This window comes from Sus scrofa, chromosome 13 (genome assembly GCF_000003025.6).
Source record: "Sus scrofa isolate TJ Tabasco breed Duroc chromosome 13, Sscrofa11.1, whole genome shotgun sequence".
NCBI classification, from domain to species: domain Eukaryota; kingdom Metazoa; phylum Chordata; class Mammalia; order Artiodactyla; family Suidae; genus Sus; species Sus scrofa.
In genome coordinates this window covers 111857002-111883286 of record NC_010455.5, presented here as the reverse complement: position 1 = coordinate 111883286, position 26285 = coordinate 111857002, and the positions used below count along the sequence as shown (strand labels likewise).

The 26285-nt window shown below is 36.0% G+C and overlaps 1 protein-coding gene across 7 annotated transcripts in view; it reads right to left on the bottom strand.

Moving 5' to 3' along the window:
- NLGN1 (neuroligin 1) overlaps positions 1-26285 on the bottom strand; it is an 876196-nt gene that overhangs the window by 843916 nt on the left and 5995 nt on the right. The window contains exon 1 of one of the 7 annotated variants that reach the window (XM_021071184.1): positions 14675-14696. The exons of the other annotated variants lie outside the window; for them this stretch is intronic. The gene's annotated coding sequence lies outside the window, so the exon portion shown is untranslated. Of the gene's footprint in view, positions 1-14674; positions 14697-26285 lie in introns of those variants that run through there. 7 annotated transcript variants of the gene reach the window in all.

Sequence of the window (26285 nt, the reverse complement as noted above, 5' to 3'; positions counted from 1 at the left end):
CAGCCCCCATACAAAGGTAACTCATATGCCTATTAAAGTGTGAAAACCACTGCTACAAAGAGTTCACGTATTATTTCAGAAGAATATGAACACTAAAATTTACTTTGCTATGCTTTTGATGTTTTGGAAGATTTTAGGAAATGAACAGAAACTTGATGGAAGAATATTCTGAGTAATTCAAGGAGGTCTAAAATTGTCTAATATGAATCAGTCATAATAAACAGTTTTAATTTCATAAATTCCCCATCCCACCTGATTCCCACCATCTGATTAAGGATTTTGGATTTAGTAGCTTCTAGAATTATGTATAAACATGGGTTTTCTATTTCTATGGTCTGGAATGAAAAAAGTTTAAAGATCAATCAGTATGTTAGCTGATTCTTACATATGTTGAAAGGCCCTCACTATTTAAATTTAACACATTTATATATGTTAATGTACTAATCAGAATATAAATCAGAAACAACTCAATACTAAGCAATAAATTTTATGGACACTTTTATATAGATACTTTTCCTACAAATACAAATTACACGACCTAAGCTAAGGGCTTCTCAACTGCAAAGAACTTCTGTTTAAGAAAACTTCCACTATGCATAAAATGATAAGAAACCATGTTCTAGGAAAAGTCTGATTAAATGCACATGAGGAAGAAGCAAAAAGATTACTCTTTGAAGATGAAATTATGCTTCCTAAATTGAAAATGATTAAATCTATACAGAAGAGCTTAAAAACTTGGCTGGTTATAAATTAAACACTCAACATATAAATAAAATTTCCCCATATACCAAAAATAACATAAAAATAGGGGGGAAAAGTGTTTGCTGTACAAACAACAATATAAAATGGCTAGGAATCTAACAAAGAAAATAACAAGAAAGTATAGATTTTACTAAGGGTCATAAAAAAATCTGGCTTCCTTACCTCCCTTTTATTTTTCCTTCTAAACAATTAAGTCAAAGTAATTGGATAAAGCAGAGTAAGGTAGAACATGGATCCATGATGGCCCAGAGCAACCAGAGCCTGGGAGGCTAAGGAGGGGTTCCACACAGTGAGGAAACCCAGTGTGGGATGTCAGAACATTAGCAGGGTGAGGAGAGCATACACAGAGGAGAGCATCTCTGGAGCCCAAAGGAGATAAAGAGGGTGTTCATGCAGGGAATAGCCCAATAAGGGCTATCAGAGCACAAGAGGGCATCTATGCAGGGAAAGGAGCAGTAGCAGGGGAATTTGTCAAATGAGTACGTACCTTAAGAATACTGGAAGCCATGTTCCTCACTAACAGATAAGAAATTTGCAAAATTTGCAAATATGGAAAGGAACAAGACCAGAATGAATTATGTGTTGTCTGATTAGAATTTGAATTATTAATGTAAACTCATTGTTTTAAATAGGTAGAAAGATATAGAAATATTGATATAAATGTGTGAATATATATATTCCCCAGCTCTGTCCACTGAGAGAGTCTAGAGGGAGTTAACACTCCAATAGTAATACCTGGTACCTAGATCTTGACTTTTAAGTATTATTTTTCCTCTAAAAGGAAATAGTCACCTCTAGAAGATAACATAAAAGAATGTCTAGATGACTTTGGGTATAACAATGACTTTTGAGATATAACAGTAAAGGTGTGATCCTTGAAAGAAGTAATTGATAAGCTGGACTTCATTAAAGTGAAAAACTGCTCTCTGAGAAACAGTGTGAAAGAGAATGAGAAGACAAGCTACAGACTGAGAGAACATATTTATTTAAGTTGCATCTGATAAAGGCCTGCTATCAAAAACATATAAAGGATCCTTAAAACTGAACAACCTGATTTTTAAAATGGGCTAGAGACCTTAAAAGGCACTCTACCAAAGAAGGAGCACACATGGAAAATAAACTCATGAAAAGATGTCCCACATCAGATGTTATCAGGGAAATACAAATTAAAACAACAATGAGATACCTTTACCCACCTATCAGGATGGCCAAAATCAGAACACTGACAACACCAAACGCTACTGAGGATGCAGAGCAACAGGAACTCTCATTCCTTGCTGGTTGTAAGCAATTGGTACAGCCAGTTTGGAAGACAATTTGGCAATTTCTTACAAAACTAAACATACTTCTACCATTATATCCAACAACCATACTTCTTTGTATTGATTCAAAGAATTTGAAAACTAATGTTCACACAAAAACCTGCACACAGATGTTTATAGAAGCTTTATTCATATTTGTCAAAACTTGGAAGCAACCTGCTCCCCAGGAGGAAAGTAGATAAACAAACCATGCCACATTTAGATAATGGAACATCATTCAGCACTGAAAAAAATGAGCTCTCAAAACATGAAGGAACCTTAAATGCATATTACTAACTGAAAAAAGCCAAACTGAAAATGCTACATACTGTATGATTTCAACTACACTTACTTCTTATTTGTCCAAAACTATTCTTTTCCCTCGAGAAACTAAGTGTAAATGACAAAAAATCACTTATATGTGGAATCTAATAAAAAAATGATACAAATGAATTTACTTGCAAAACAGAAACAGATTCACAGGCATAGAAAACAAAGTTATGGTTGCCAAAGGGGAAAGAGAGGGAGGTATATGTTAGGAGTTTGGGTTTAAAATTTATACACTAATAAATAACCAACAAGGACCTACTATACAGCACAAGGAAGTATATTCAACATCATACAGTAACCTGTAACAGAAAAGAATGCAAAAAAAGTATATACACATATATATGAATATATAGCTGAATCACTCTGTTGTATACCTGAAACTAACAAAACATTGTAAGTAACACATTTCAACATTTTTTTTTTAAAAAAAGCAAACAGTGCACCTTGGAGAAATGCCTGGTTTTAGAGCTGGAGAAGGAAAAGTACTAGATGAGACTAGAGCAGCTTACTGTGCCAGACATTAGGCCTAGAGACATGTCAAAAGGTCACAAGATCTACTCTGAAATGCTCCCACCATTTAAGAGAAAACTTGAACATAAAAAGAAAAAACAGCGTAACTTATTGGAACCCTTAAATAAAAGTGAATATCATGAGTGCATCCTGATAAAAAGCAGTTAACTAACTAAAAGTTACCTGGGAATTGGGATATTTATGTAATGTTAATGCATCTTCAAAATAGTGATTTACTATGAAGGGAAAAAAATGTAATTTTACAGGGAGGAAGACTAGCAGTCATCACCTTAATAAAGAGCCACCTGAGAGGATTCAGTGAAGAACAACACAGTATCATTTCTGTGATATTCCTCCCAAAGATGCATGCTCTAAAGCTAATTGTGAGGAAACATCAAACAAATGAACTGACGACCAAACAATTGTCTTATAATTCTTAAAAGTGTCAAAATTATGAAGTTTAAGTAAAATTGAGAAACTGTACCAGATTAAACAAAGCTAAAGAGATATGGCAACTAAATACAAATACAGCTAAATTCCAAACTGGATTGTTTTGTTATAAAGGACATTACTGGAATGCTTGACAAATAACGGGATCTGAAAATTAGATGGAGTAATATACTGATGTTACTTTCATGACTTTGGTGGTTGCATTATGATTAGGAAGCACACTATCCTTATTCTTAGGAAATGAACAATAAAGTATTTCAAGGAGGGATGGGCAAATGGCTTAGGAGAAAAAAATCAGGCATTTGTTTTCTGCTGACAACTTTTCTGTATGTTTAAGTTTGTTTCAAAAACAAGTCTATAATAAAAAATAATTTGAAAAAAAATTGATAGGTAGACTGAGTTCCCCATTCTGAAAATTCAATAGTATAAAGATTATTTAAAATTTATTTAGCTAAGAGTTCCCATTGTGGCACAGCAGAAAATAATCCAAGTAGGAACCATGAGGCTGCAGATTCAATCACTGGCCTTGCTCAGTGGGTTAAGATCCAGCGTTGCTGTGAACTGTGGTGTAAGTTGCAGACGTGGCTCAGATCTGATGTTGCTGTGGCTGTGGCATAGGCCGGCAGCTATAGCTCCCATTGGACCCCTAGCCTGGGCACCTCCATGTGTTGCCAGGTGCAGCCCTAAAAAAAAAAAAAAAAAAAAAATCAAATCCATAAATCAATAAAATTTATTTGGCTAAATTAATAAAATTCTAATAATATTATTTTTTAACTTAAATATTCCACAATCCACCTGGAGGAAAGACTGGACAAGATAAAAAGGAAGTATTTTTAAAAGAAGGTAATACACAGGACTCATATTACTTGATATTATAAATGTATTCAAAGTATACAATAAATTTTAAAAAGTAGCATTTTTCCAAATAAGCAGATCATTGAAACTGAAGAAAAAGCCCAGAAGATGCATGTAAATAAGTATTTTGTACATAATAAAGAATATATTTCAAATTAGTATGAAAAGATGGGCTCTTCAGCATTACTATTAGACCCTTATCTCATACTTCACAACAAAACAAGATGAAGTAAAAATTTAATTGGAAAAAACTCAAAACATAAAGGTATCTAAAGAAAACATAAGTTAGGGTGTATATAATTTGGTGCAACAGAATCTAAGCTTAAAGTCAAAGAAACCATGAAGGAGATCTATATTTCCATAAGTAGAATAAAGGAACAAGAGATTAGAAAAGGTATGTAAATCTCAAGGATGGAAATCCTTTGCTAATAAATATATTTTAAATTGTTTAAAGCATTAGTAAACAAAATTTTCCCAATTTAGGCAATGAGGAAGAAGATCACACCTATTGAATTGGCAAATATTAAAAAGAATGTAATGTCCAGCATTGAAGAGGGCACACTGAAACTGAAACTTTTCCAGAAGCATTATATGTGGCCATCACCATTGGAGAGTGCACACAAGAAATAAACAGTAAAAGGACTGAAAATGTGTTTCCCTTACCAAAAATAATTCTTCACCAACAATACACCTTAAGGACATAATCAAACTATACAATGTATATGTAATATTTATTGTTGATAAGAGGAAAAACAAAAACAAAACAAAAAACTAGAAACAATTGAAAAAATCAGGTAACTAGGTATTAAATTAGGTCATTAAAACATAAACTATTCTGTGATCTAAGATTTCATATATAAATATGAAAAATAAATGTATGACAGAGCATTAGAAGGCCATTTTTGTATTTAAAAGTGTACATCCATGCATGTATAATGCCTATACACACACTTCTCAGAAGGAGAGAAAGAATAAATCAGAGTACCACCTTACACCAGCCAGAAAGGCCATCATCAAAAAGTCTACAAAATGCTGGCGAGGGTATGGAGAAAAGGGAACCCTATTACATTGTTGGTGGGAATGTAACTGGTACAACCACTGTGGAAAACAGTATGGAGATTCCTCAGAAAACTAAACATAGAATTATCATTTCATCCATAAATCCCACTCCTGGGCATCTATCCAGAGAAAACCATGACTTGAAAAGATACATGTACTCCAATGTTCATAGCAGCACTGTATACAAAGGCCAAGACATGGAAACAACCTAAATGCCCATCGACAGAGGACTGGATAAAGAAAATGTATATATTCCATATACACAATGGAATATCACTCAGCCAATAAAAGGAAAGAAATAATGGCATTTGCAGCAACATAGATGGACCTAGAAATTATCATACTAAGTGAAGTTAGACAGTGAGATACCAACATCATATTCTATCACTTACATGTGGAATCTAAAAAAAGGACACAATGAACTTCTTTGCAGAACAGATATTGACTCACAGACTTTGAAAAACTTATGGTTTCCAAAGGAGACAGGTTGGGGGTGAGAAGAATGGGTTGGGGGTTTGGAATGGAAATGCTATAAAATTGGGTTGTGATGATCACTGTACCACTATAAATGTAATAAATTCATTGAGTTAAAAATAAAAAACATTTTTAAAAGGGAAAAAAATAAAAGTAATTTAAAGAAAAAAAGTAAATCAGAGAAACTGAATGGATAAAAGGAGTTATTTCAGGATGAGAGGAATCTAGGGTTCTTCTTTCTATCCGAACCATTTCTTTTCTATTGAGTATAAACTGTGCATGTGTTTGTTATTTAGTAAAAATAATAAAAGCTATGAAAAGTTGTGAGGAAAATGTAATCTGAGAAGTAATAGGCAGAAAATTTATAAGAAAGTTTTAAAGAAGAAATAAAATAGCTAAATATTAAATATAAAATGCAGTTAATTTAACTTTTCATATTGCATATGTTCTTCATATTCTAGATTACAATATCTGTAATGCAATTTAAAATATTTGCTATTAAGTTACAAAGAATTCCATAACTGATAGAGATCCAACATCTTATCCTTAAAATTGCAAGTCATTGTGCAAGCAATGTTATAAATTTTTACTGTGTAGTTTATGACATAAAACTAAGCAATGCAGGACTTCCCATCATGGCTCAGCAGAAACAAATCTAACTAGTATCCATGAGGATACAGATTTGATCCCTGGCCTCGCTCAGTGGGTTAAGGATCTGGCATTGCCTTGAGCTGTGGTGTAGGTCGCAGACAAGGCTCAGATTCTGTGTTGCTGTGGCTGTGGTGTAGGCTGGCAGCTATAGCTCGAATTTGACCCCTAGTCTGGGAACCGCCATATGCTGCCTGTATGGCCCTAGAAAGACCTAAATAAATAAATAAATAAAACTAAGCAATCCAAATTATTCAATATGATTGAATATGGTATTTCAATCATATTTTCTAAAAAAGAATTTACAACCACAAAATAAGATGTGAATTAATAATTTGAATGATTGTTTCCATGAAATTAAAAATGCTTATATTTCGGTTTTCATTTCTCTAATAACCAGTGATGTTGAGCATTTTTTCATGTGCTTGCTGGCCATCTGTATATCTTCTTCAGAAAAATGTCTGTTCAGGTCTTTTGCCCATTTTTCAAGTGGGTTGTTGGCTTTTTTGCTGTTCAGTTGTCTAAGTTGCTTATATATTCCAGAGATTAAGCCCTTGTAAGTTGCATCATTTGAAACTATTTTCTCCTATTCTTAAAATTTCCTTTTTGTTTTCTTTTTGGTTTCCTCTGTTGTGCAAAAGCTTGTCAGTTTGATTATGTCCCACTGGTTTATTTTTGCTCTTATTTCTGTTGTTTTGGGAGACTGACCTGAGAAAATATTCATAAGGGTGATGTTAGAGAATGTTTTGCCTATGTTCTCTTCCAGGAGTTTAATGGTGTCTTGTCTTATATTTAAGTCTTTAAGCCATTTTGAGTTTATTTTCATGCATGGTGTGAGGATGTGTTCTAGTTTCATCGATTTACATGCAGCTGTCCAGGTTTCCCAACAATGCTTACTGAAGACTGTCTTTTTCCCATTTTATGTTCTTGCCACCTTTGTCCAAAATTAACTGACCATAGGTGTCTGGGTTTATTTATGAGTTCTCCATGGAACTAGAGACTCACACTGAGTGAAGTCAGAAAGAGAAAGACAAATACCATATGATATTGCTTATATCTGGAATCTAATATAAGGCACAAATGAACCTTTACACAGGAAAGAAAATCATGGACTTGGAGAAGAGACTTGTGGTTGTCAAGGAGGTGGGGGAGTGGGGTGGTTGGGGAGCTTGGGGTTAACAGATAACAAACTATTGCCTTTGGAATGGATTAGCAATGAGATCCTGCTATGTAGCACTGGGAACTATGTTTAGTCACTTATGAGGAGCATGATAAAGTGTGAAAATAGAATGTGTACATGTATGTGTTACTGGGTCACCATGCTATACAGTAGAAAAAAAATTGTATTGTGGAAATAACTATTAAAAAAAATAATAATAAAATGAAAAAAATGCTTATATTTGATTCAAATAATTAAGCAAAACAGGAAAACATTCTTTTTAAATGCAAATATATTATTTGGAGAACTAAGTTGAAGTATCATATCAAGAACAGTTTTAAATAATTTTAATTAGTAAAATTTTAAATGATTGTCTAATTTTTTAGTTTTAAAATGGAAAAAGACTATTTTTCTAAAAAATTATCGGAAAAATTATTGTATTTTCTATTGGTACAAGCTTTCTTGGACTTAACACTTTAAATAAGATATTTAAATTCAGTGATATAAATGACATACAAAAGTAATTTGTGTAACCAAGGGACTACCTTGTAACATGAAAAATATGTCCAAATATGATACCAAATACAAAAAGGTAGATCATTTTCTATAAACAAACACAAAGTGCTAATTTCTAATGATGGATTCCCAAGATCACCAGCCTGTATTCACCAAAGTTTTCATTTTACAATCATAAGAGCACATATTGATATTATTAGATATAAGCTCTGAATTAAAACAGATAGGTGGACTGTTATAATTCAATCTATGGTAACAAAAAGATTTATTCTATAAGAAATTCCAAAAACATATATTTAGACTTCAAAATAAACATTGGAGTTTTCCTACATCTCTACCAAATACATTAGACTCACTTCAGTATATTTTATACAAGTGATATAATCTTTGAACTTGAATCATACTAGCATAAATTTAATCATAATGAATTCTAAAGAATATAATGATTATTTGCAAGCATATATCTCCTTATCCCTCATGTCCAATCTTGATTCCTACATATTTTAGAATTACACCCAAGTAAAGAAAAAACATATTGTTGGCTTTACCGGGCAAAATCTCAGGATTACACTTGACAAGGGTCTGCTTTGTGATCAAAGACAATATTTTCTAAACTTAATTAGTCATTTAGAAATTGAGAAAGCAAAAGAAATATAAGTTAAGGCAAAAAAATACATGCTGCTCCTCAATGCCCTGTTTTTCATTTGACCCTTCAATGCCATATTTGAAGGTTAGGTTATAACTGAAAGAACACAGGAAATCAATCTAATGAGGTGGCATGTATTCTTCATACACTATTTCATTTAATTTTCCTATGTTATGAGGAAAATATTATTTTCATTTTATAGATGAAAAATGAGACTCAGAAGGAAAAGGGCTTGCCTAAGGTTATACAGTTCATAAATGTGGAGGATGGAATGTATATGTTGGGCATTTATTTTTGCTTACTCCCTTGGTAATGTAGTCCAATCTTATGGCTTAAATGCTATCTTTACACCAACAACTCCAAAAAAATATTGATATAGATGATAGAGAGAGATAGAGACAAAGACAGAAATAGAAATATAAAGGCAGAGATATATCAAGCCTAGGTCTCCTCCTGGACTGTGTATTCGTTTGTCCAATAGCACAAAAAAAAAAACACTACTTGGATTCTTAAAAGACTATTTAAATTCAATATGCCCAAAACTAAACTCCTGACATTTACCTTTCAAAACTTTCTCCACCCTCAACCTTCCCCATCACAGTTGATGGCAAATTCATCCTTTCATTTTCTTATGCCAAAAAATGTTTTTCAGAAAGTACTTTCAATCTACAAATAGATTCTGTAGGCTCTATTGTCAAAGTATGTGTAGAATCCATCCATTTTTTTAAAAACCAGCCATATATCACCATCCTGGTAAAACACACTGTTTACCTAGATTACTGTTGTAACTCCCCACCTAAAAACGTGCTTTCCCTATATTTTATTACCAACCCAACAAACAAAATTAACCTTTTAAATTGTCATATTACATCACTCTTTTGATCACAACCCTTCAATGAACATCATCTTAATCAGAGTAAAAGCCACAGTCCTTGCAAGGGCCTGTAAGGTCCTACATGCTCTGCACCCTTCGTCTTACTTTGATGATCTCATCTTTTACCTCTCTCTCTTCCTTCCCTTTAGCAACTCCTGCCTTAGTTGCTTCCTTGATGCTCATAGCAGGCATACAGCCACTGAAGGAATTCTGCACTGACTATTCTTTCCACCAAAAGAGCTCTTCTTTCAAGTCTTTTCAAACTATCACCTTCTGAGTGAGACTTACTCTGACCATCTGATTTTGAATTGAAAGATACCTCCTCTCCTCAAATTCCCCATGTACTTTCTCTCTATGGCACTTATTAGCTTTGAACACACTATACAAATTATTTATTCATTTTGTTTATGGTCTCTAAAAGCAGGCTCTGAGCTCCATGAGCTCAGGGATTTCCTTTTGTTTAGTTCACTGCTACAGCCCAAGATCCTAGAACTGAGCCTAGCACTAGAAATATCTTTAGAAAATAAATAAATCAATTTAATGTTGGATATTAGTCAATTTTCACTATTAATTCTATCTAGCCACACTTTTCTCCTTCCTTTGTCTTTCATTGAGGAGAACTTTACTGTTAGTTTAAATACCTATGGATTTATTCCCACAAATTCCATAAACACCTGATTGTTCAGTGCAAAAGAATAATCAAAAACATGCCATGTCCTAAGCAGTCTGAATCATACGAAAATATGTTCATCCTCCACTGAATTTTTATGAGCAATTTTTTTCCCAGAGATTCCCATCTTGATGTTTAAATTATTTATCTTATATTACTCTCAGGAAATAAGAATATATGACCAAAGGAACAAAATCAGCAAAAAAGAAAATGGTCAAGTATTAAAGAATCTGGTGAAAAATAGAGTGAAGGATAAATGAAAAGAAAAATCAGAAAACTTATTTATAAAACACAAAGGTACATATGCCCATGGCATGGATATTAATGTTTCAAGATCTGAATCAAGGAAAAAAAAATTTCTACAAAAGCTTAGGTAAGGAGAATAAAAGATAAAGAACAGAAGTCACCTGAAATATTTAGCCTATCAAGATGCTAGTGAAAGATATCCCACACTTTCTGGGACTGCAAGTTGATACCTGTCCAGAAAAAGCTGAGTTAAGAATGAAAGGCAATGCCAAAAAAATATTAAAAAAAAAAAAAGAATGAAAGTCAATGAACCGTTATTGAGCTCATCCTACATCAACATATCAGGCACTTAGCAATAAATTAATTCTCAAAAAGGTTAGTTAACTGAGATCATGAAATGGTCAGAAACAGAGAGTGGATAAGAAACCATTTCTATCTCAAAGTGAGCTCAAAGCTCACTCAAGCAATTCAGAAAGCAATACCTTCTAGAACTCTGCTATAAGTCAAAGCAAAAGTTGCTAGAGCCATGACAAAGGATAAGGAGGATTTTTTAAAAAGAGGACTGTCACACTACACTACCTAAAAAATGCAATGCCTTTGATTGCACATCCTACTTTAGGACCTCAATAACTGGCAAACTCCTACTCTTCTTTAGATACTGAATTCAGGTGCCCCTCTGTTACAGCATCACCAATCATCACCAGATAACATTTATTACCTTGTCTGTGCAAAGTTACTGACAGAGCCTGGGAGAAGTATTCAAGTAGCATGGCAACATGGCAACAAACCACTGGGGGAGGCATCAGAGTGATCCATGAGTCTTCCAAATTTATACAGAGAACCCAGCACACTAATCTCTTGATTTGCTTGATATTAGGAACACTAAGCTAGAAGCCATATGTCCTCCTGTCTTAGTTGTTCAGGATGCTATAACAAAATATCACAGAATGGGTAGTTTATTAACAGAAATTTCTAACTGGAAGTCTGAGATCAGAGATTAGTTTGGTAAGGGTCACAGATTTCTGCCCATATCCTCACAAGGCAAAAGGGTCAAGAGCACTCTCTGGAGTCTCTTTTATAAAGGTACTAATCCTATTCGTGAGGGCTCCACCTTCTTGACAAATACGAAATACTCCAAAATACCCCACTTCCTAATGCCATCACATTGGGCATTGGGATTTCAACATATGAGTTTAGGGAAGAAACAAATATTCTGACCATGGCACCTTTTGTGGAGTTTAGATAGAGTGAGGAAGACAGATGGTATTGGGCTGCAAAAAATTTGAGATTGCAGCCTTGAGCATGGAGCAGGGCACAAAGAGAATCAAGGGCAATTAAATATCCAAAGCTTAGTCAGACCCAGTGATGGGGAAATTAGAAGCATGTACCATAACAAAGATGAAGAGTTATCTTGAAGGAGTGCTGAGAATGAGGGGACCTCATTTTCTCAGGCAAGGCTCAGGTGCCCATCCCCTATCAAAGTATCTCTATACAAGGCAGCTATCCATTTACCAACTGATGAACAACAAAATAAGAATGGGATCTCAGAAGTGAAATAGAAGTCAAGTTACCACTAACATGTTGCATTCCTAATTCCCAGAGCCTTTTTTTTTTTTCGGGCCACACATGCAGCATATGTTTCCAAGCTAGGGGACAAATTGTAGCTGCAGCTGCCATTCTATGCCAGAGCCACAGAAACACCAGATCTGAGCCCCATCTGCAGTGTGCTGGTTCCTTAACACACTGACCAAGGCCAGGGATCCAACTCACATCCTCATGGATACTAGTTGGGATTTTAACCTGCTGAGCTACAATGGGAACTACCTCCAGAGCTTTTAAGAATCTAATTTATGTCATTGTGCTCTCAGACAGTAAGGTGATATCTTAACTACAGCTAGAGCTAGAGCTGTGGCTCCACTGACATTAGGTCTGGGAAAGGACTACAGAGGCTAGGAATTAGGAGGAGACAAAAAACATAAGGGTAAAAGTAATTTTTGCATTCATTATACAAGCATTTGTTTGCAAATCTGCCAAGTCCTAAGCAATTGTAAGAAAAGAACTATTTGGCAAAAGATTAAAAAATATTCAAAATATAAAAATATCATAATGCTTCTTTAAAGAAAATTATCTATGCTAATGATAAAGGAAAAAAGGAGAGAGGATGGGAAGAATGTGGACAGGGCCAAATCAAGGGTAGAAAAGCAAAGGAGAAAAGAAAAATAAAAGGCGGATAATAGCAGAAAACAGGAAAAGCGAGACAGAGAAAAATGAAAAACCTCTGCCTCTGCCCTTCTCTTTTGTAAATCATCTGTGCACCACTGGATTTTACTGCCTCAAGGCTTTAGCAAACATGGTTGGGACATAGAATGGGGAAGGGGCGTCTCAGGATTCCTGCATTGTGGCCAGAGAAAACAGGTCTGTCCCTTCAGCATGATGTTCATTCACCCTCCTGATGATGATGTGACACAACAGATGACTGCTGAAAGATGCAGCAACCCATAATGCTAGCTAGTCAGCTAGCTAGCTAGATCCCATAATACAATGCTAAATTCTGGGTTACCAAATTCCCCAAGTGAAAAAGAAAAAGTAACTCACTTCCTATATTTTGTTACTACGTAATATTCAGACTTCAGACCTTCGCTATACCAAACTATATACCCAGATAAACTGATATGAGTGTTGTATAGAAATATAGTGTTTGGTCTTCGAGCTCTCCCTGTGAAGTTCAAAGGTTTACTATTTCCAAGATAAATAAACTTAGCAGAGCCAACCACAAAAATCACGCCTAGTTAATAGCTAATATTGATTGTATTTACTTATCCTTATGTGTCAGGCTCTGCACTAAGAACTTCATATACATTCTCCTTTACACCTCCCAATGTTCCAAAAGTAGAGCTATCCTTGCCTTTCTTCATAAAGAAATTGAGGCAAAGAGGGGCTAAGGACCTTGAGGACTGTGAAGCTGGAATTCACAAATAGGCCCCCTTGACCATAAGGCCTAGGCTCTGAATCACACCACTGCCTGACTCCACTAGAGGATGCTGCCTTCTGTTCTGTTATATCCTACAGTATCCCATACTCATATAGAACGTAATAGTATATAAACTGCCTTTTCAGATTTTGACTCATCTGATCCTTACGACTAATCTATGAAAAAGGCAAGGATATGTTGTATTTCCCATTTTATGAGCCCAGTTGAGCAGCTTCCACCAATCATTAACATATGGCAAAGCTAGAATTTATATGTACTTCATCCAACTTTAAGTCTAGGGCTCTATCTACTGCAACAAGCTGTTTTTCCTTCAACTTCTTCTAGGAACAACCAAGATTTGTCTTCATACTGCTAAATTACTTGTCGAGGACTAAAAAAAAAAAATAAGGATCAGAGAAGGAGATATAATGCCTGTCAACTGCCTTAAATTATCACCCCCTTCCATCCCTGCCATCTCCTTAGATTTAAATAGCAATCCCTATATAATAGGGAACTGTAAATTTGCCTATTTTGAACTTGACAAAAGAGGTTTTGGCTGAAAGCATTACTTGGAGGACCAGAATTTAACCATATACCACTGAGTTACTATAATTATTTGAAGGAATGCTAAATCTAAGTATTTGAAATCACCCTTTAATCACAATTAGCTTGAAAAACAAATGCAGTTTTCAAGATATTCTAAGTATTCTGACTTTGCCTGATAAACATTGAACCAAAGACCAAGGAAAAGTTTTGCCTACTTTATACTTTCTTCCTTCAGAACCACCTGTCTCCTGTACCTTCTTGTGCATTCTCATTTCAGTGTATTTGTTTAGGGGTTCCAGGTGGATTTTGTTGATGGAGTTTTTCATATGTCAATGTCTTAGGGCCTCTCCACCAGTAATCCCCAGGATACTTTCCCATGTCATACTCCTATTTCCTACTGTTTATCTTTTTAGGTCCTATACCTTCAGCATCACAAGACCACTCACTCCACTCCTTGTGGTCCTGCCCCAACAAATCTGACTACAAAGTCAGACATTGCTCCCCAAACCCTTCTTGCTTGCTCTCCTCAAAGACATAAACGTGCAGGTCCTTTTCCTTTCAAGGGTTTCAGTGCTAATACAAAGGCAAACCAAGCGGGGAAGACAGAAATAACCATGGAGAAGTAATACAACACACAATGCCATTCTAATTCCTTACCTAAAACTGCTGATTTCCCTCTGAGGTGGCAAACTGAAGCCTCCACGTGCCCTCTGCTAAACAAAGGATAGCAGTAATTCTGGGAAGACTGAAAAAACAAAAAACAAAAAACAAACACTGATCTCTTAAGTTCATTGGTATCCAAGGTGCCTGAAAATTGCTCTTTCTCCAGTCCAGCTCAAATATAGCTATTTTCTCATCTTTGAGCAGGGACCTGGCCTTCTCCCCACACTGCCCTCTTCCCTTGCCCAGCTTTCTGCATACTACCAAAAAGAGTATTGTTACAGACTGAATGTTTGTGTCCCTCTCAAAGTCACATGTTGAAACCTAATCACCAATGTGATGATAGTGGGTGGTGGAACCTTTGAGAGGTGATAAGGTCATGAGCCTGGAGTCCTCACGAATGTCATTAGTGCCCTTATACAAGAGACTCCAGGAGATAGCAGTCTATGAACTAGGAAGTAAGACCTCATAGGACACTGAATCTGTTGTGCCTTGATCTGGGGTTCCCTAGTATAAGAAAAAATTTTCTGCTGTTTAAGGCATCCAGTCTATGGTATTTTCGTCATACCAGATGAATAAGACAAGTACTATATAATAAAGACTTCCTTTCTCATACTCAAATCAATGTTCAAGCATCCCTCTCTTTCTCTTAAGCCAGCCTCAATGTTTCTGTAAGACACAGCTCAGGGACAACAAGGTGTGAGGATGACCATGTCAGGTCCTCCATGCCCCTTTCTCTGTGTTGTCACACATCTCAATGAAACCTAAGAACAGAGATGCCATGGAGGCATTTTGGTACATCCTCTCTGTGCAAAGTGCACACCAACTCCTCTGCCTTTGATGGTCACCTTGCACACTGCTGCCACTGTTGCTTTTGCCTCCATCCTCTTCCCAGGGAGAAGAGGTCTCTTTCTCCCTCCTTGCCCATGGAGTGAGCAGATCACTTGATATCTTTAGATTCAGGCCTTCTCACTTGACCCATAGCCTCAGCCCAAAACTTCTCTAGACCTCTGGGGGCGAAGGCTCTCTGAGGAAGTGCTAATGGATGCCAACCAGACTCCTGACAGTTGGCAAAATTCCTGTGGATCCTTTCCTCAGTAATGATTCCTCTTTGTAGACTGGGCAGTATTATTTTTTGAATGAAATATAAAATAAAGATGCATGGATGGATAGATGGATAGACAGACAGGCAGACAGATAGATTTAAAAAAATAAAATAAATAATACATGCTTCTTTGCCTCAGAGGCACATTTGTATGACTAAGGTCCCACATGCATAAGGACATCTGATTGGATCATGATAAGTGCCCCCAACTACCTCCCTCAACCACTTCCCTCACAAACAGACCAAATAAGAGCAATTTATCAGGGAAGTAATTTGACTGGGGTGCAAACACAGGAAGAGAATGTTATAAAGAAAGAAGGAGAAGTACTGCCCGAGAGTCAACTGCAACTAATCTTTACTCTCATTTTCTCATTCCCATCTGTAGCACAAACCACAAATAATCAAGCACTGTCTTGAAGAGAATGATTGTTACCTGGAAAGGAACCTAAGAAAGCATTCATTGTCAGCCTTAGGCAGGGCAGACCTTATTGTAATCAGGTCAAGAAAGTGCCATTACATGAGCCAGTGGAGATCATTTTATTTTATACAATCATTCTTTCTTGTGATTGTATATAATCAGATTTACCTGATGCTGACAAGGCTGGAGGTACTGAGGAGTATTAAGAATAAAGCCCTTTTGTTCAAAGAACTAAAGCAAGTCTCCCTTTCCAGTGATTTTACGATTTGGGTTAGAACTAGCAAAGATAAAACAACAGAAGACCTAGAAACCTTCCCTTCAAGAACAGACAGTTGGAGTCAATACATCTTCCTGAAATATTCTGTCAGAGTGGTATTTAAGATACTATCCTCAGGACCATACGCATTCTTCATAAAAAAAGATCAGTGTGCTAATAAAGTTATAGGCCTTCTCTTTTCCTTTAAATGTACAGATCTTCTCTTCCCCATCACAGGATTCAAAGACAAGTTTAACTGATGCCTTTAAAGCAACCTTGGTCCTACCATTTGACAACAAAATCACTAGTGCAAATATCTGTGCGCATGTGTTTGTGTGTGGGGCTGCTTGCATACGCATGAGACAGAGAGAGAGAGAGAGAGATGATTAGAGCACTGGCATGTGCACCTAGAGTTTTATTCTCCATCTTTATTTTTGGTAGCATTATTTACATTACAAAAACAGTATACTGGCCTAAGTTTCAAACATACAAACTTGCTGATAGTTTTCTACAAAGGGACAATGGCAGGATCAGAGAGAATACCTTTTGCTCCATATACAATTTAACATTTTGAAATATGATTTACTTTCTGGACTGCAGCCAGGCAATTACCAATGGCAAATATTTCAAGTGGGAGAAATGAAGTGGTTGTTACTAGTCCCATAATTTGGAATTGCTGCTAACAGATTTTACATCATAGACTTTTCTGCCATTCCTTTTTTAGAAAATACAATAAAATCTTAATATTTCTGCATTTCAAGCCCTACTCTTAGCTTTGCTGATGCTTGAGACAAAACTGGGTAAGTAGCTCCCTCTGGTGCTGCTACTAGTATTAGTTTTGTTTTGTTTTGTTTTTAATTCATAGCCAGAGATGTAAACCAGATTCACTGCCGGGGAAAGGTAAGGAGAATTCCCCAAGGGCTTGCATTGCTAGAAATGCTTCTTGGGGCACAATTCAACTTGGAATAAAATTAGATCAAGGGTGATGTCTTTTATGATACGGAAATAGACAAAATTTCTTCCTTGGCCTTTTTCCTTTACATCATATACACCAAAGGGAATGCAAAAAGTAAAAGAAAAGTCTTGTTCACTAAACCCTGGCTAGAGTCCATTCTTGTTGCTAAAAGCACTAATGCTCCAAGAAGCTACTTAAGTACTTCTAATGGACCTCTGTGTGGCCATCAAGTCTCTAGCTCTGGACTCCACTTTGACCTGTGGCCTACATAGTAGTGATTAGAGCAAACATGGGGTCATAAATAGTCTGTTGCAAGAGCCACTGAGGGCACTTAATTCAGCATCTCTGAATGGCAGTGGGGAAGAAGCTGGCAAACTCTCCTTCTGTGGCTGCAATCCATAGTTGTCTCCAATGACTGCTTCTTCAATATAATCATAGACAGACAATGTTTGAAGTCTAGGATCCTAGGTCAGTCTCCCCAGTGCAAAGCCATGGTGATTAGTCCAAGGCAATATGCAATCTGGGCTCTCCCATGTTGATCTTGTCCTCCTTTCTCTCCCAGAGGCAGCACATCCTCCCTGATAGATTTCTCCAAAGTGCAGCAAAGCTTCCACCATCAGCCAGAATGTTAATGCATTATCACTCTGTACACTGAGAAAACAAGTGACCATATGTAGCCTATGCCAGCGGAGCTGTAACTGTGAAGAACAATGGCTCTGAGTCAACAACAGAATTAAACTACTCCCTCTTGTGAAGCTCTTCTGAATATTTTAAGTGTTGCCTTGAAAGTGTGGGATTATGTGCAAGCATAAACATTAGCTTAATGCAATTTTTTGGTACAGAATATGCCAGAGTTTAAAAATCAGAATTGAAATGCAGAAAATAACTTTGGGATAAATTTAATTTTTTTCATGTGTGATTAAAACATGATTGAAGAGGCATACTTTACGTGTAATTAAAGTTGCTTTATAATTAAGAGATTTAAGCATGTATAGAAAATGATACAGCTTAGTTTGGAGATTTTACAAAGGCGCCTATTAAACCCTCACTCCCTAGCAAGCCTATGACTCAAATGCTTTCACATTTTAATGCTGATAGAGTCTTCGAATTTTTTTAAAGATGCCAATTTCACCATTTCTAAATGCTTTATCCTTCCTGCCTTGTGCTTATAAAATAAAAACAGCCCTATCTTCCTTGCATTAGCCAAAACAATGATGTAGGACACTCTACATCTAGTCTAATTTCAAAGGCTCCAGGGGCAAAAACAAAAGATCCCCAGAATGGTTGAGACAGGATCTTGTTTATCTTTGTCTTCTCTGCTGTGCCTAGCACTGCATCTGACCTGCTACCTGGAAAATATTTGACTAATGGCTATGATTAAGTAAAGAGTGTGGTTGTGTAGTATATTCGTGGAAGATTATTACAGTAATAAGAACACTTCCGGATATCTTTTTAGGTGTCAAAGATGCTATAATACATTATTTCATTTAATCCCACAACAGCCACATGAAGTTGACAATATCAACCCTTTCAGACAGCAACATAAACTAAACCAAAGAAAAGTTAAAGACTACATAGAATCGGAGTTCCCATCATGGTGCAGTGGTTAACGAATCTGACCAGGAGCCATGAGGTTGATGGTTTGATCCCTGCCCCTTGCTCAATGGGTTAAGAATCTGGCATTGCTGTGAGCTGTGGTGTAGGTCGCAGCTGCAGCTTGGATCCTGCGTTGCTGTGGCTCTGGTGTAGGCTGGTGGCTGCAGCTCCGATTCGACCCCTAGCCTGGGAACCTCCATATGCCACGGGAGCGGCCCAAGAAATAGCCAAAAAAAAAAGACTACATGGAATCACACATTCCAGTACTACCTTAGCAACCAGATCACCTTTAGAGCTAAAGACAGAATAAGTTCCCTTTCCCCAGTCTTATTCATTTTTTAGCTCCTTTCCCACATCCTGGTTCCTCAGTCTCCACTTTCTGCAGAGATTGCCTCTTGGCCTCTCTCTAGAACCCTCAAGCATACTTCTGGTAAGCACCTGGCATGAACAGAGGCTTCATATCACTGGCAATAGTCCTGGTTTAAACTGATCTTCCTGGCCTTCCTCATCAATATCTATCTATTTTTTATTTCATCTATTTTAGCCAAGTAGGGAAAAATTCAGACAAGCATATTTGTACTACAGTGTTTGCTGCTGGCATTCATGTTAGAAGCTTTTTGCAATAGTCTCGTGGTATAATGGAAAATCTGAAATTCATTTTAGATACAGAAAGGGAATCATGGAAGACACTGCAGGGATCAGGAGTCACAGGTATTGGGGGTAGAGAGAAATAATACTAATGAGGATAAGAAAAACTTTTACAGACTGATAGATGGATGCCATATTAATCTTTCCTAGTGGCCAGGAACACATTTCCTGGTGTCCGTCCCCTTCCTCATCTAAAGAGTATATGGAATATTAATAACCTTTCTGAGAAAAGCACTTGTATCATCTCGTGCTTTCTGATATCAGGCATTCACCTACAATTTTCAATTAAATCAGATAGATATTAGACAATACACATACACACACATATACACACACACACATAAATTACTATTTTGCAAGCTTGAGTGTAGCAGGACATCTAAAGTTTTAAACCTTTGCCAACTTAAAGATGCTCTTTATATTCTATCTCCCTGATAGAGATATCTTCCATTCCAGCACCTGTGCTTTATTTCTGCCCCATACCAGCATCACCTCACTCTCTTGTCTTTTATGGGTTTGCATGGTATAGACGGCGCCTCATGAAGAGAGGTAGCTCTGTGAAGCCTCATGCTTCTTTGGAGTTTTAGAGAAGACTGGTAAGGGAATGACATTCTAAATTGAATACCAGGACTATTCCCAGTGTATTTCTGACTGGCAGAGTCGTAATGTACAGATTCGTGAAAAATTATGACCGTGTTTATGGAGTTCTATAGAAAACACGCTCGTGCTCTTCTAACTGATTCCCTCCTTATTCCCTGGGTGCTGGTTATTCTACCCACTGATTCCCAAAATGAGCTGCTGTTTTTACACAGAGTGGATTCAAGGAAAAGTCAGGAGGGACACGTTGATTTTGTGTGCAATTTAGTAGAAACAGAGGAATACATCTCACTTGAAATTGTACCTCTTAGACCTTAGAAATGTTAAAGTTTTTTAAGTGATGATGAGGATGATCACTGGGTATTAAAAGGAAGATTCACACCAACTAAAGCCTCTCTCCCTTAAGCAAATGAGACATTTCAGTGATAAGTGTCCTATAATCAGCAGATCCAAAAGAAATGACTAAAGTACCACATTGAAATGGAGCTTGGAAAAGAAAGTATGTTTAAGGAGGCAGAGTGTTTTTAGTACTTCCTGGGGAGGAGGCACCCAGGTTAGAAAACAATATCTAGCCAGACTATGATAAAAATCTCATTTGATGACAAACATTCAGATGACCTCAAACTGATTTGGTATCAATCATATACATAAACATATGCTCACAAAGTTATATTTTCCATTTTAAATAATTTAATTTGTTTTCTGGTATAAATGAATTTCCTCTGATGTTAAGTAATACAAACCAGTTTTTCTAAGGACCTGTCCATCTCAAGATAAAAATATAATAGATATTTCTGGTCTGCAGAGGTCCTAGGCTAAACTACTGAACATAATATCTTTTTTTCAATGAGTAAATTACTTCCTTCTCTACAATAGCATTTCTCATTGTGAAGCTGGTGTGTTTTTGTTTTTGTTTTTTGCTTTTCACCTTTTGAAAAAGTCTAGAATGACCAGTTACCTCTGTAACATGTCCTATTCATAATTTTTACTGCTTTTGTTCAAGCAATGCTTGGCTTCCTCTTCTGCATTTATTCTTATCCCAATCTCCTTCAAGTAACACATTCTTCACTAAGCTTTCCCAAAAATAAAACTCTTCTTTGTATCTTCTGGTAATTATTGCCTTAATTTTAAACTAATAATTCTATAATCACGGATACACATCATATATGATGCTGCTATATGATGCATGCAACTATTACATGAAGATTGAGATGTTCCAGTCCAAACTCTATCACTGCATACGCTAAGCAAGTCATTTCTTATCTCAGCCTCAGTTTTGCTACCTGCAGTCTAAAAAAAGTTGGTCTATACTTGTCTTAAAAAACTACTATGGCCTACTCAGTTTCTTAGCTGGGAATACCATTGGATATTTATTAAAAGCTTTAAAAATGAATTATTCTTTTCTATAACATGTTTTACAGATCATCTGGGGTCTAAAAATTGTGATTTCCCACTTCAGTCATTTAGTGACTATAATATAAATATAATCTCAACATCCTACTTTATTGTCTAAGACTCTATGCCATGAAATCACATTCTCCATCTAGTATCTTGAATATTTTTTCTGGACAAAGAGACCTAAGTAGAAGATTAAAACAGCATAATTATTTATTAAATAAAAATTTACTTACAGCAGTATTATATATCTATCTTACGTATTTCCATGCTTTAGTTGTATTAAAAGAGAGCTTCAAGAATATCTAGTTTAAAGAAAAAATAGGGAAGTACTTTTTCATGCAGTATAAATCAACTCATTTTATGGCAAAATAGGTAGGTAAGAGGCAACATCGTGTTTTATTTGTGGTGACTACAGCTACAGTGAGAGAAAAGAGAATGGACACCTTTGGAGAGCTTGTTATTCATCAGAAAGTAAGTACCCAGCTTTCTGACCACTTAAAAGCAGTGGCAATTTTCAAATACAATACAGAGAAGAAACACTGTTGTCTGTGGAATTGCACAGTAAGAACTGTCAAGATATATCCACAAATAGTAGCATCTGACTGATCCAAGCCAAGACTTTTCTTCCTTTTATTCATATTTTTTAAAATCAGTGGTATGTGGTTGAGTAATGACAAAACAAAAAATGAAACTTCATTTTTACCTGCCAATTTTCTCTTGCTTTTTACTGATGACTCTCTTTTTAAGCAGAACATTTATATATAGTGATAGTTAATTCCTCCTGGAAGTTTTCTTTGTTCTTAATGGAAAATGCATTTTCTTTTTGCCTCTTCCCACTTCTGCAACCTTTTTTGGGCTTTGATTTATTCAGTACTCTTTCCATTCAAATATGTTTGAGGAGAAGGGTCCTCAGTTCTAACTCTGTTCTTCTGAATTGCTTACAGTTGTTTTAAATAACAAAATGTGTATGTACAAACCTCCAAAATACTGTAAAATCTTAAAGCTATACTATAGGTATCTTAAGCATTCTTAGGGTAACTCATCTTTATTACTATATATTTATATAATATCAGCTTAAATATACTATTATTATGAACATTCTTTATCACTGATTATCTTTACCCAAAGCGGTTCTGAGAGCCAAATGACACATTTAATTTCAATTTGTCCAACTATACATTTTAAATATTGAAACCAAGGCCCAAAGAGATGAAGTAAATTACAGGAAGTGATACACATAGTTATTAGAAGAGTCTGCTCTATAATCATGGATCTTTTGATTCATCGCCTTGTGCGTTTATCCTACCATTCTCCATTTGGAAGACTAGCTATATTTTATATGTTGCAAACTGGGAAGGGTACACAGAGAATAAAAAGGTAAAGAAATAAAAAGGTAAGATTCTAATCATACTCGAAAAATTATGCAGTATTCTCTCTTATCCAAAGCTTAGAGATTAATTAAACACTTTGGTTAATTATCATTATTGCATTGGCTTGTTTAAAAATGATGATACATATATCATTCAACTTGATATATTTCACTGACTCTGACACTATTTTTTAACTTTTAACATCTCTGAAATCAGGATGCATTTTACAACTGCTATAGCCAAGCAGTAGTGGAGGCATAGTTGCCAGGGACTTTGTATGTGAAAATTCATTGTATTTCTCTTGCCTTGACTGGACAACCACTACTCCTGACGTTTCAGGACAATTTGAGGAAGAAATCAGAGATGTGGTTATTGTCTGAAAATCTTCAATTGTCACATTCTAGTAAGATCAACAAAACACCAGCATCAAACCTTTCAGAAGATATCAGTCACTGAGAATGAAATCCTGAAAACAATCACCAAGTACTCTTGAGAAATGGTGTATCACCAACACACACAGAGTATTGTCAGGAAAACATGGATCTGGATACAACTAAGTAAAAAAAAAAAAAATCCAGAAAAGTGAGAATGTGAATAGGACAAAATTCTTAAACGAATGTGTTTATTAATATTATACTTTTTCTACATGCACAAGATTGATATATTAGAAAAACCTATACTTAAGTCTAAATTGCTCATTATTAAAGCATGAAACTCTAAGTGGTAGGAAAGCACTGTATAATGATTGAATTGGGGGTGTTTCTTCTTTCTAAAGTGTACATAAAAGAGCGATGTGTCCTGTGATCAGTGGTTCTTTAGTTTAAATGAAATACTTTAAAAATAATAAATACAATTAAACATTTTATTCCCTAAGCGAAGCTTTAGGAACGTGCAGTACCTTAGGGTTAATTAATACTGTGAACCACAATTATTTCAGAGTGTATATGCTGAAGTGTAAGACACTGTCAAGTCCAGTGAAGACAAAATCAGAGAGATGCCTAGAAGACACACTCCCCAGGTAGTCTTCACTTGATACAAATGTGCCCACTTCAAAATGTAAACTCCTTAAAACCCAATTTCACTGTTTTCACTTTCAAATGCGCCTTATTGAAACACAAAGGAGAAGCATCTGTTTCTGACCCCAAACACAGATGGAGTTACTAATTATTTTAAGTTTGATTCTCAGATCAGTTCCCCTGGAGGCAAGGAGTCCAGGTCAGAGACAGTTGCAAATTGCTTTAGGCCTGGAGCCTGAAAATAGGGGCTGGAAAGATATGACTCTGAACAGGCATTCTCAAACACCAGGTAACCAAGAAAATTGCCAATGCCCACCACAAAATTTGAAAGAGAGAAATCAGATCCATTCTTTTCTAGCTCATGGTTCTTTTACTTTGTGGCTTTGGTGTTAAAAAGCTCAATTGCCCGTTTATATTGGGAAAAAAACTTCTAAGACAGAAATGTGGTCACTGAAATTCTAAGGATAGTGGGTAAAACAGTTAAAAACAAATTGCTTTCTGGTCATAGAGCAAAACATAATATAATGACTTGAGCTCTAAGTCCTCCACCTAGCCTGCCTTAGTTTCCCATCTGTCTGCAAACTACACATGTATCTCCATCAAAATGACTCCATCATCACTGGCATGTGCTTCCCCTGAAATCCTATTGCACACGTTGATGGGAGCATAATTTAGCATTTACTGCACAAAATATTTCTGATTTCTAACCATATACTCATTCAAGAAAAAGACATTTACTGAGTGATATATGACACCATTCATTTTTGCACATGTACATGTACATGTACATATATATATTGTCCCTTCTTCCAAAAATAACTTGAAGTAGCTTATGATATAAAGCCCAAATACAATCAAATCTTTGAAGCAAAGTTTAAGTTTAAAAATGATTCAAATAATAAAGCAGGGTAAAAGGAGACAATTAAAGACTCCTTTTTCTTTTCTTTCCATCTTTGGTATTTTTAGGGCCACACCACTGCATGTGGAAGTTCCAAGGCTAGGGCTGGAATTGGAGCTACAGCTGTGGGCCTATGCCATAGCTGCAGCAACGCTGGATCTGAGCTGCGTCTGCAACCTACACCACAGCTCATTGCAACATGGGATCCTTAACCCTCTGAGTGAGGCCAGGGATCAAACCCACAACCTCATGTTCCTAGTTGGATTCATTTCCGCTGTGCCATCATGGGAACTCCCAGGACTCATTTTTTCAACTGAACACAAAAACTGGCTCTCAGCGTCCATTAAGTCAGACCAAAAAAAAATGAAAATAAAGCCCTCCTTGTTTAAAAAAAAAAAAGAAGACTCGATGTTCAATGAGATATTGGCATGTGAACTAAAATTACTTCCCTCCCCCCTAAACTTTCCAAGTAAACAGTTATAAAAAGCAGGGGAGTAATTTTAAGTTGGGCATAACTGATATCAAGTCCCTCTTCATAAGAATAATTGGCAAAAGGGTTCAGTTATTTCTCATATTATTTTGTATTTGTAATTAGACGAGCATATGACAAACACAGATGATCTCCTTAGGAAGGACTTGCTCAGGTTTAACTACGGTTTCTGTTACATGATACAGGTATATGCTGAAAATGTAGGGCTTGGATTTATACATGGAATGTAGCATAACGGAGTATTTTAATTGTTCTCTCCCATACCTATGTTTTCTGATTCTCCAGATAATATTCCAAGAATTCTCTAGAACATCATGAAAGCCATCATTCTACATCAGAAGAATACATCACAGCATGCATATAGTTTAGGTCCATGGATCCAAAGACCATTTAATTCCATATTATAAGAACTGTGACATGATGTTTATAGTACACTCTATTAGGTACCCTAGGTTACAACTATTGTCTCCTTCCTTCCATTTAATAAGCACTCCGATTTTAAGTGTAACACTGCCATGTCCACAGGGAAAGCAGACCTCTCCCCCAGCTCCAGAGGAAGGACTATGATTGATCAAAACCAGTCATGAAATGTATTATCTCTTTGCCAGTGATTAGTTTAAGAGTGGGATGTGCCAGTTTTAGGCAATTGGGCATAAAGGGAATTCTGCTGATAGCTTCTGAAAAAAATTTCCTTTTGAAAGAAACATTTCCATGAGAAGAAGTATTCCTCTAAATGTCATCACTGGCATGTGCTTTCTTTATTCAAGCATTAGAAAGAAATAGTAAAACAAAAGATCTTCATTTTTCTTTCTTTTGACAACAATCTTATGCAATTGACCACTAATTTCTAAGTATGAATAG